Below are 12,974 nucleotides of genomic sequence, written 5' to 3'. Positions count from 1 at the left end.
CCACAGGAATGGAAAAAACACAAGGAGTAGACCCGACAGGTGCTCCTTTTTCAGCCCTCCGCTCTCTGAGGCGACGATCAATCTTAATAGAAAGCTCCATGAGTTTATCGAGAGTCTCAGGAGCGGGATACTGAAGGAGACTGTCTTTTATAGACTCAGATAAGCCGAGGCGAAACTGACTGCGCAGGGCTGGGTCATTCCAGCCACAGTCGTTCGTCCAACGGCGAAACTCCGTACAATAAATCTCTGCGGGATTCCTACCCTGTCTGAGAGCACGTAACTGACTCTCGGCGGATGCCTCTCTATCAGGGTCATCATACAAAAGCCCTAACGACTCCAGAAAGGCGTCTACCGACAACAATGCCGGATCCTCTGTTCTTAAACCAAAAGCCCAGGTCTAGGGATCCCCCTGAAGTAAAGAAATAATAATTCCGACCCGCTGAGCTTCAGTACCTGAGGAGATTGGTCTTAAACGAAAATAAAGTTTACAAGACTCTTTAAAATTAAAAAACTGCTTCCTATCACCAGAAAAACGGTCAGGCAAATGCATTTTCGGTTCAGGGACGACCCTCGGGGAAGTCCGTAAAAGATCTTCCTGCGACTTCACCCGAAGGGAAAGATCCTGAACCATCTGAGTAAGTTCTTGAATCTGGCTAACTAGAAGCTGGCCAGGATTTGGCCCTAAACCAGTGGGATTCATGAGGCCGACAAACCTTCCAAACTGAATAAGGGAAAAAAATCAAACCCTGTTTAATTTTAAGTTTTGGTGTGGCCGGTTATAATGTTATGATTCCAGTACTTCCGACCAGGGGAGATCTTTTGACAAAGGCCGGAGTACTGGAAGGGAATGCTGGTAACGGGAGCAGGAAAGCCTAGTAACCCCTGGCGCCCTAACTCCGTTGTCTCGCCCGTGTTATCAGAAATCCCCTGCGTGACTATGGTTGCTTGAGCCCATGGCAGCTGCGTTTGAAGGGCGGATTATGTCTGCCCAACTCCGATGCCCCCTCAGGTCTTAATGGGAGACAAAGGGAAATCCGAGACAGGGTGATAACAAGGGGCCCTCTGACTAAACAACCAGGCCAGGGGCTACAAGCTAACTAAACTTAAACCAGAAGTATGTGCGGACAAACCACCATGGAAAAGGACAACCAAAAACCCACTAGTCCGTTACTCCTACCCAGCACCGCTGGATACCAGAGTGGATTTGTGGGAGCGGAATCCTCAGCAAAAGCTCCGAAACACAATATAACAAATAATAAAATAGTAAGCGGTCAAGCCGCAACACACGGCTACGCCGCGACTCACGAACACCACAGGATGTTTAAGGGTGCTCGGTCAGGACTCCAGGAACAGATGACAACTTCCGAGTACTGGACCACTGAGGACAGGAACGACCGGATAGAGCAGGACTGGAACACTCTCAGCAACTGATACAGCAAACAGGAAGCTATAACCGGCGTCTGTGAGAAGCCCAGGAAGTGTTCTTAACAGAGAGTCCTCCAATCAGCTGTTTGGAGGCTGATTGGATTAAATGCCATGCAGCTGCCAAGCTGCATGGCCAGGGAAACAGATCAGTGATAATTACAATTGAACCTAGCAACGGGGAACGCAGTCCGCAAGTGGCGTCCCCGTTGCTAAGGTCCGTGCGGCTCCGTGCGCCCGGCGTCTAGCGTTGCTAGGGAGCCGGCGGCTGTCCGCATACGGCGTCCCTGGTTGCTAGGCGCCGGGCCGCACTGACGAGCGGACCCTCGGCGCCTAACAGCGGAATCGCTCTGTCTTAGCTCCTCCTTCAATGTCTCCAGCTTCTTCTGCAAAAGCCTGATGAGGGGAATGACCTGACTCAGGCTGGCAGTGTCTGAACTGACTTCACGTGTGGCAAGTTCAAAAGGTTGCAGAACCTTGCACAACGTTGAAATCATTCTCCACTGCGCTTGAAACAGGTACATTCCACCTCCTTTGCCTATATCGTGGTCAGATGTATAGGCTTGAATGGCCTTTTGCTGCTCCTCCATCCTCTGAAGCATATAGAGGGTTGAATTCCACCTCGTTACCACTTCTTGCTTCAGATGATGGCAGGGCAGGTTCAGGCATTTTTGGTGTTGCTCCAGTCTTCTGTACGCAGTGCCTGTACGCCGAAAGTGTCCTGCAATTCTTCTGGCCACCGATAGCATCTCTTGCACGCCCCTGTCGTTTTTTAAATAATTCTGCACCACCAAATTCAAGGTATGTGCAAAACATGGGACATGCTGGAATTTGCCCAGATGTAATGCACGCACAATATTGCTGACGTTGTCCGATGCCACAAATCCACAGGAGAGTCCAATTGGGGTAAGCCATTCTGCAATGATCTTCCTCAGTTGCCGTAAGAGGTTTTCAGCTGTGTGCGTATTCTGGAAAGCGGTGATACAAAGCGTAGCCTGCCTAGGAAAGAGTTGGCGTTTGCGAGATGCTGCTACTGGTGCCGCCGCTGCTGTTCTTGCGGCGGGAGTCCATACCATACCCAGTGGGCTGTCACAGTCATATAGTCCTGAGTCTGCCCTGCTCCACTTGTCCACATGTCCGTGGTTAAGTGGACATTGGGTACAGCTGCATTTTTTAGGACACAGGTGAGTCTTTTTCTGAGGTCTGTGTAAATTTTCGGTATCGCCTGCCTAGAGAAATGGAACCTAGATGGTATTTGGTACCGGGGACACAGTACCTCAATCAAGTCTATAGTTGGCTCTGAAGTAATGATGGATACCGGAACCACGTTTCTCACCACCCAGGATGCCAAGGCCTCAGTCATCCGCTTTGCAGCAGGATGACTGCTGTGATATTTCATCTTCCTCGCATCCACCAGTCAATTGCTTGGTGGAAGTAGTAAAAGTGGTCTTACGACTTCCCCTCTTGGATGACCATTGACTCCCAGCAGCAACAACAGCAGCGCCAGCAGCAGTAGGCGTTACACGCAAGGATGCATCGGAGGAATCCCAGGCAGGAGAGGACTCGTCAGACTTGCCAGTGACATGGCCTGCAGGACTATTGGCATTCCTGGGGAAGGAGGAAATTGACACTGAGGGAGTTGGTGGGGTGGTTTGCGTGAGCTTGGTTACAAGAGGAAGGGATTTACTGGTCAGTGGACTGCTTCCGCTGTCACCCAAAGTTTTTGAACTTGTCACTGTCTTATTATGAATGCGCTGCAGGTGACGTATAAGGGAGGATGTTCCGAGGTGGTTAACGTCCTTACCCCTACTTATTACAGCTTGACAAAGGGAACGCACGGCTTGACACCTGTTGTCCGCATTTCTGTTGAAATACTTCCACACCGAAGAGCTGATTTTTTTGGTATTTTCACCAGGCATGTCAATGGCCATATTCCTCCCACGGACAACAGGTGTCTCCCCGGGTGCCTTACTTAAACAAACCACCTCACCATCAGAATCCTCCTTGTCAATTTCCTCCCCAGCGCCAGCAACACCCATATCCTCCTCATCCTGGTGTACTTCAACACTGACATCTTCAATCTGACTATCAGGAACTGGACTGCGGGTGCTCCTTCCAGCACTTGCAGGGGGCGTGCAAATGGTGGAAGGCGCATGCTCTTCACGTCCAGTGTTGGGAAGGTCAGGCATCGCAACCGACACAATTGTACTCTCCTTGTGGATTTGTGATTTCGAAGAACGCACAGTTCTTTGCTGTGCTTTAGCCAGCTTAAGTCTTTTCATTTTTCTAGCGAGAGGCTGAGTGCTTCCATCCTCATGTGAAGCTGAACCACTAGCCATGAACATAGGCCAGGGCCTCAACCGTTCCTTGCCACTCCGTGTGGTAAATGGCATATTGGCAAGTTTACGCTTCTCCTCCGACGATTTTAATTTAGATTTTTGTGTCCTTTTTTTACTGATCTTTTGTGTTTTGGATTTTACATGCTCTGTACTATGACATTGGGCATCGGCCTTGGCAGACGACGTTGATGGAATTTCATCGTCTCGGCCATGACTAGTGGCAGCAGCTTCAGCACGAGGTGGAAGTGGATCTTGATCTTTCCCTATTTTTGGAACCTCAACATTTTTGTTCTCCATATTTTAGTAGGCACAACTAAAAGGCACCTCAGGTAAACAATGGAGATGGATGGATACTAGTATACTTATGGATGACGAGTGACTGACGACACAGAGGTAGGTACAGCCGTGGACTACCGTACTGCGCCTGCTAGTATAGAGATGATAATTAATGATATAAATAAAAAATATATATAACTACTGCAGGTATATATAATACAATGACGGATCTGGTGGACACTGTCAGCAGACTGCTAAACTACTAGTATCATGTCTTGATAAAAGAGGTCACAGCCTCTGAAACGTTGACAAGTATACTACGTGTCAGCCTCGTTTTTTTCGTATGCCTGGAGTGCCGACAATTTGTTCCTTTCTTTAACTACTGTAGGTATATATAATACAATGACAGATCTGGTGGACACTGTCAGCAGACTGCTAAACTACTAGCATGAAGAAGATAGAAAAAAAACCCACCACAGGTAGGTATACAATTATGGACGAGCACTGACGACACAGAGGTAGCTACAGCCGTGGACTACAGTACTGCGTCTGCTAGTATAGATAATATAATAAATATATTACTACTGTAGGCATATAATATAATGACGGACCTGGTGGACACTGTCAGCAGACTGCTAAACTACTAGTATGAAGAAGATAGAAAAAAACCCCCACCACAGGTAGGTATACAATTATGGACGAGTGACGACACAGAGGTAGGTACAGCCGTGGCCTACCGTACTGCGTCTGCTAGTATAGATAATATACTAAATATATTACTACTGTAGGTATATAATATAATGACGGACCTGGTGGACACTGTCAGCAGACTGCTAAACTACTAGTATGAAGAAGATAGAAAAAAAAACCCCACCACAGGTAGGTATACAATTATGGATGAGCACTGACGACACAGAGGTAGCTACAGCCGTGGACTACCGTACTGTGTCTGATAGTATAGAGATGATAATGATCTAAAAAAAATATATATATCACTACTGTAGGTATATATAATATAATGACGGACCTGCTGGACACTGTCAGCAGACTGCTAAACTAACTAGTACTAGACTAGTATGAATGAAGATAGAAAAAGAAAACACCACACAGGTAGAGGTATATTATTTACAATATTGGCCGAGCACTAGTAGTCACGACACAGAGGTAGCACTAGCTACAGACGTGGACTACCGTACTGCGTCTGCTAATATAGAGATGATAAAGATGATAGAGATGAAAAAAAATATAACACTACTGTAGGTAAATATTTATATACTATAATGAATGACGGACCTGCTGGACACTGTCAGCAGAATGCGTTTATAGAATTAAAAAAAAACACCACAGGAGTGTTTAACTTTTTCAGGCAGACAATATACTGGTGGTCACTGGCAGCAAAAGTGTGCACTGTACTCCTGCTATAACTGCTCCACAGTCTCCCCCACAATTAAGCTGTGTGAGCAGTGAGCACTCAGCACAGTCAGATATACATAGATATATCATGCAGCACAATGAGGCTGAGCACAGATATGGTATGGAGCGTTTTTTTCAGGCAGAGAACGGATTAAAATAAAACTGGTGGTCACTATCAGCAAAACTCTGCACTGTACTGAGTACTCCTAACAACTGCTCCCCAAAATTAGTAGTAAATCAAATGTCACTCTCTCTCTTCTAATCTAAACGGAGAGGACGCCAGCCACGTCCTCTCCCTATCAATCTCAATGCACGTGTGAAAATGGCGGCGACGCGCGGCTCCTTATATTGAATCCGAGTCTCGCGAGAATCCGACAGCGGGATGATGACGTTCGGCCTCGCTCGGGTTAACCGAGCCGCACGGGAGAATCCGAGCACGCCTCGGACCCGTGTAAAAAGGCTGAAGTTCGGGGGGGTTCGGATTCCGAGAAACCGAACCCGCTCACCTCTATTATAGACATAATGCGCCTTAAACATTATGCCAACCTTTATTAATGCCCTCATACACATAATGACACACATAATGATGACACACATAATGACCCTTACACATATGTCACACATTATTAATGCCTTTGGAACTGACGGAACACAGCTCACTTTATCCTCTGCGCATATCTATGCTGTGGGCCGTTTGCGTCCGTATGCCCTGATATTCTCTGTGGATATTAGACAGTTTATGGAAGTAGACGGCTGATGTTGTCCTTTTGTTCATCTATTTTTTCATAAATGCCACCTGTGTTTGTTTTAATCTGTCGGCTGATATAGCCACGTCCTGTACAGATGGCGCACGCTGAGGTGTGGGTGTATACTGTGGTCATGTGTTGCAGTTGTGGAGAACAGCTTTATAAATGCAATCCATGCTGAATAAGGCCTGTGTCCCTCATTTTCCACATAGTGCCCCCCATTCTGTAATGTCCCCTATTATGCCACACCCAGGGGCGTTTCTACAGAGGAGGGGTCCCGTGTGCACCTCCGGGTGGGCCCCCTCCTATCCACGGCGTTGTAGACTCCGGCACTGTGCCGGAGTCTACTGCGCATGCGCAGGTCTCCGAAAACATGGTGCCCGCCATGATCCGGAGACCAATTTGGCTACCGCGCATGCGCGGCGGCCATTTTGGCATCGATTTCTGCCACGATTTCCTCTCCCCGGCGCTGGACTCCGGAAAGGTAAGAATTTAAATGGGTGCAATGGGTGCGGTGTGTGCCCCCCAGTGCCGGCTCCAGGCCTTAGTAGTACCCTGAGCGAGAACATGTAAAAGCGCCCCCACCCTTTCCAGGAAAAGTGGGTGTGGCCCCTTGAAAAGTGGGCATGGACTCATAACTTCATATTATTAGACTATAAATAAATACATTTTCACATCTCCTCTATGCACACAATTAGCAGCCTTACACATAACAGCCACAGTAGTGTTCCTTACACACAATGTCTCCAGTATAGTGCCAGATACACATAATGTCTCAAGTATAGTGTCAGATACATATGTATCCAGTATTGTGCCAGATACACATAATGTGCAGTGCCAGATAGACATGATATGCCCCCAGCAGTGCCAGCTACACACAATATGCCCCCCAGCAGTGGCAGCTACATATGACATACCCCCCAGCAGTGCCAGCTACACACAATATACCCCTAAGCAGTGCCAGCTACACATGATAGTGTTTTTTTTATACCCCTCTTTTATTTTTCTAAGACATGCCGAACTTAGCGTTTCTGCTCCTTATTTATAAGAACTAAGGGCCTAATTCAGACCTGATCGCTCGTTAGGGTTTTTTTGTACTGCTGCGAGCAGATAGTCGCCACCCATAGGGGAGTGTATTTTTGCTTTGCAAGTGTGCGATCGCATGTGCAGCCGGGCGGTACATAAAATATTTGTGCAGTTTGAGTAGCCCTTGCGATCACTTCAGCCTGTCTGGTCCCGGAATTGACGTCAGACACCCACCCTGCAAGCGTTTTTTCCAACCACTCCCAAAAAACGGTCAGTTGACACCCGCAAACGCCTTCTTCCTGTCAATCTCCTTGCGATTGGCTATGCGAATGGATTCTTTGAAAAACCCATCGCACAGCAAAGATCCGCTTTGTAACCGTGCGACGCGTCTGCGCACTGCGATGCATACGCAGTTCTGACCTGATCACAGTGCTGCACAAAAAGCTATCATGTGATCAGGTCTGAATGACCCCCATAGTTTATAACGACCATGATAAGTCACTTGACATCTTGATCCCCCCAAAATTTGAAGGATCCCACCGCCTGAATGGTAATACTGTATTATCTAATACTGCTAGCTGCTTAGGCACTATATATAACATATACTGTAACTGGTGTAGCAACATACTGTAAGTGTTTACAGTGATTTTCTTTTTTGCAATATACATACACAGCCTAGTCATGTGACGTGCGCTGGCTTGGTGGGTATATAGGGGTGCGATAGGCTGTCTGCACACATATCACTCGTTGCTGTAATGGGTAAAAGGGACGATTTATCCGAGTTGCAGAAAGGGATGATTATCGGCTTTCAGGCCAAGGGCAGCGGTGTTTCTGACACAGCACAGTGTGTGACCTGTCCGCGTGCTGCTGCGGTGAAGGTGTATCGTGAATGGACAAATGGCACCATTGCGAATAACCGATGTGGAAACTGCAGAGCCCCATGTGCCATTGATGTAAGAGGTGAACGTCGGCTATGAAGGTGCGTGAGGGACAGCCGAAACACTCCGGTGAAGCAGCTCACCGTCACAACAAAGCGGGGGTCTACCAGACGTGTGTCTATAATGACAGATCAGCCCGTCTAGCTGCTGTCTGCGCCGCACACGCCGGTTACTCTCGCTATTAGCTGGTGCTCATAATAATGTGACTCCACTGTATATCTATATTATCTCCTTGGTACATAGTATCTCAGTTTTGTGGGTTCATACTGGGTGTTATAAAATAGTTGGGCAGAAATAACAAAGTCATTATTGTAACATTTATCTTTCAATAATAAGCTGGCATTGCTACATCTGGAGAGATTATATAAAAACGCTTTCACTTTCTGTCTCACATTACACTTCTGAGAACAGTGACATAAATTCTGGGAAAGAGCTGATAACCCTTTATGTTCTCATCTGTGCATCTGCTAGTATGGAAATGTTACTGTACATGCATTGGGGCTGAGGCTGGATGTACTCACATCCAGGTGTCTATACACTAAATGCTTATTTCCAAATTCAAACTAATGATTTCAACCATGGGGCATTATACACAGGTGCAGCAGTATATACATGTGGGCATTTTACGCAGCTGCAGCAGTATATACATGTGGGCATTATACACAGGTGCAGCAGTATATACATGTGGGCATCATACACAGGTGCAGCAGTAAATACATGTGGGCATTATACACAGGTGCAGCAGTAAATACATGTGGGCATTTTACGCAGCTGCAGCAGTATATACATGTGGGCATTATACACAGGTGCAGCAGTATATACATGTGGGCATCATACACAGGTGCCTTTATACACATAATACCACATTAATGCTGCTTACACATGTGACACACATTTTTAATGTCCTTATAAACATAATGCACCTTAAACATTATGCCAACATTTATTAATGCCCTCATACACATAATGATAATGATTTCAACCATGGGGCATTATACACAGGTGCAGCAGTATATACATGTGGGCACTATACACAGGTGCAGCAGTATATACATGTGGGCATTATACACAGTTGCAGCAGTATATACATGTGGGCTTTATACACAGGTGCAGCAGTATATACACATGTGGGCACTATACACAGGTGCAGTAGTATATACATGTGGGCTTTATACACAGGTGCAGCAGTATATACATGTGGGCATTATACACAGGTGCAGCAGTATATACATGTGGGCAATATACACAGGTGCAGCAGTATATACATGTGGACATTATACACAGGTGCAGCAGTATATACATGTGGGCATTATACACAGGTGCAGCAGTATACACATGTGGGCATTATACACAGGTGCAGCAGTATATACATGTGGGCATTATAGACAGGTGCAGCAGTATACACATGTGGGCTTTATACACAGGTGCAGCAGTATATACATGTGGACATTATACACAGTTGCAGCAGTATATACATGTGGGCATTATACACAGGTGCAGCAGTATTTACATGTGGGCATTATACACAGGTGCAGCAGTATATACATGTGGGCATCATACACATGTGCCTTTATACACATAATACCACAGTAATGCTGCTTACACATGTGACACACATTTTTAATCTCCTTATAAACATAATGCGCCTTAAACATTATGCCAACCTTTATTAATGCCCTCATACACATAATGACACACATAATGATGACACACATAATAACCCTTACACATATGTCACACATTATTAATGCCTTTGGAACTGACGGAACACAGCTCACTTTATCCTCTGCGCATATCTATGCTGTGGGCCATTTGCGTCCGTATGCCCTGATCTTCTCTGTGGATATTAGACAGTTTATGGAAGTAGACGGCTGATGTTGTCCTTTTGTTCATCTATTTTTTCATAAATGCCACCTGTGTTTGTTTTAATCTGTCGGCTGATATAGCCACGTCCTGTACAGATGGCGCACGCTGAGGTGTGGGTGTATACTGTGGTGTTCATGTGTTGCAGTTGTGGAGAACAGCTTTATAAATGCCATCCATGCTGAATAAGGCCTGCGTCCCTCATTTTCCACATAGTGCCCCCCATTCTGTAATGTCCCCTATTATGCCACACCCAGGGGCGTTTCTACAGAGGAGGGGTCCCGTGTGCACCTCCGGGTGGGCCCCCTCCTATCCACGGCGTTGTAGACTCCGGCACTGTGCCGGAGTCTACTGCGCATGCGCAGGTCTCCGAAAACATGGTGCCCGCCATGATCCGGAGACCAATTTGGCTACCGCGCATGCGCGGCGGCCATTTTGGCATCGATTTCTGCCACGATTTCCTCTCCCCGGCGCTGGACTCCGGAAAGGTAAGAATTTAAATGGGTGCAATGGGTGCGGTGTGTGCTCCCCAGTGCCGGCTCCAGGCCTTAGTAGTACCCTGAGCGAGAACATGTAAAAGCGCCCCCACCCTTTCCAGGAAAAGTGGGTGTGGCCCCTTGAAAAGTGGGCATGGACTCATAACTTCATATTATTAGACTATAAATAAATACATTTTCACATCTCCTCTATGCACACAATTAGCAGCCTTACACATAACAGCCACAGTAGTGTTCCTTACACACAATGTCTCCAGTATAGTGCCAGATACACATAATGTCTCAAGTATAGTGTCAGATACATATGTATCCAGTATTGTGCCAGATACACATAATGTGCAGTGCCAGATAGACATGATATGCCCCCAGCAGTGCCAGCTACACACAATATGCCCCCCCAGCAGTGGCAGCTACATATGACATACCCCCCAGCAGTGCCAGCTACACACAATATACCCCTAAGCAGTGCCAGCTACACATGATAGTGTTTTTTTTATACCCCTCTTTTATTTTTTTAAGACATGCCGAACTTAGCGTTTCTGCTCCTTATTTATAAGAACTAAGGGCCTAATTCAGACCTGATCGCTCGTTAGGGTTTTTTTGTACTGCTGCGAGCAGATAGTCGCCACCCATAGGGGAGTGTATTTTTGCTTTGCAAGTGTGCGATCGCATGTGCAGCCGGGCGGTACAAAATATATTTGTGCAGTTTGAGTAGCCCTCGCGATCACCTCAGCCTGTCTGGTCCCGGAATTGACGTCAGACACCCGCCCTGCAAGCGTTTTTTCCAACCACTCCCAGAAAACGGTCAGTTGACACCCGCAAACGCCTTCTTCCTGTCAATCTCCTTGCGATTGGCTATGCGAATGGATTCTTTGAAAAACCCATCGCACAGCAATGATCCGCTTTGTAACCGTGCGACGCGCCTGCGCACTGCGGTGCATACGCAGTTCTGACCTGATCGCAGCGCTGCACAAAAAGCTAGCGTGTGATCAGGTCTGAATTACCCCCATAGTTTATAACGTCCATGATAAGTCACTTGATATCTGGATCCCCCCAAAATTTGAAGGATCCCACCGCCTGAATGGTAATACTGTATTATCTAATACTACTAGCTGCTTAGGCACTATATATAACATATACTGTACCTGGTGTAGAACATACTGTAAGTGTTTACAGGGTTTTTTTTTTTGCAATATACATACACAGTCTAGTCACATTATTATGACCACCTCCTGCATGTGACGTTGGCAGCTGGTATCTCATGAAGTACGTCATGTGACGTGCGCTGGCTTGGTGGGTATATCAGGGGTGTGATAGGCCGTCTGCACACATCACTCGTTGCTGTAATGGGTAAAAGGGGCGATTTATCTGAGTTGCAGAAAGGGATGATGATCGGCTTTCAGGCCAAGGGCAGCGGTGTTTCTGACATAGCGCAGAGTGTGACCTGTCCGCGTGCTGCTGCGGTGAAGGTGTATCGTGACTGGACAAATGACACCATTGCGAATAACCGATGTGGAAACTGCGGAGCCCCACGTGCCATTGATGTAAGAGGTGAACGTCGGCTATGAAGGTGCGTGAGGGACAGCCGGAACACTCCGGTGAAGCAGCTCACCGTCACAACAAAGTGGGGGTCTACCAGACGTGTGTCTGTAGTGACAGATCAGCCCCTCTAGCTGCTGTCCGCGCCGCACACGCCGGTTACTCTCGCTATTAGCTGGTGCTCATAATAATGTGACTCCTGTGTATCTATATTGTCTTCTTGGTACATAGTATCTCAGTTTTGTGGGTTCATTCTGGGTGTTATAAGATAGTTGGGCAGAAATAACAAAGTCATTATTGTAACATTTATCTTTCAATAATAAGCTGGCATTGCTACACCGGGAGAGATTATATAAAGACACTTTCACTTTCTGTCTCACATTACACAGTGACATCAATTCTGGGAAAGAGCTGATAACCCTTTATGTTCTCATCTGTGCATCTGCTAGTATGGAAATGTTACTGTACATGCATTGGGGCTGAGGCTGGGTGTATTCACATCCAGGTGTCTATACACTAAATGCTTATTTCCAAATTCAAACTAATGATTTCAACCATGGGGCATTATACACAGGTGCAGCAGTATATACATGTGGGCATTTTACACAGCTGCAGCAGTATATACATGTGGGCATTATACACAGGGATGCAGCAGTATATACATGTGGGCATTATACACAGGTGCAGCAGTATATACATGTGGGCATTATACACAGCTGCAGCAGTATATACATGTGGGCATTATACACAGGGATGCAGCAGTATATACATGTGGGCATTATACACAGGTGCAGCAGTATATACATGTGAGCATTATACACAGGTGCAGCAGTATATACATGTGAGCATTATACACAGGTGCAGCAGTATATACATGTGGGCATTATACACAGGGATGCAGCAGTATATACATGT

The 12,974-nt window shown here is 46.5% G+C and overlaps 1 protein-coding gene and 1 long non-coding RNA gene across 2 annotated transcripts in view; one reads left to right on the top strand and one right to left on the bottom strand.

Annotated features, from left to right (window-relative positions):
• The window catches only part of LOC134945699 (uncharacterized), a 471,787-nt gene that overhangs the window by 426,718 nt on the left and 32,095 nt on the right, over window positions 1-12,974 (top strand). The window lies entirely within an intron of this gene.
• Window positions 1-12,974, bottom strand: part of LOC134945694 (E3 ubiquitin/ISG15 ligase TRIM25-like) — a 235,052-nt gene that overhangs the window by 221,020 nt on the left and 1,058 nt on the right. The window lies entirely within an intron of this gene.

Source organism: Pseudophryne corroboree, chromosome 7 (genome assembly GCF_028390025.1).
Source record: "Pseudophryne corroboree isolate aPseCor3 chromosome 7, aPseCor3.hap2, whole genome shotgun sequence".
Taxonomy (NCBI): Eukaryota; Metazoa; Chordata; class Amphibia; order Anura; family Myobatrachidae; genus Pseudophryne; species Pseudophryne corroboree.
The sequence above is the reverse complement of the archived record's forward strand: the minus strand, read 5'-3'. Positions and strand labels throughout refer to the sequence as shown.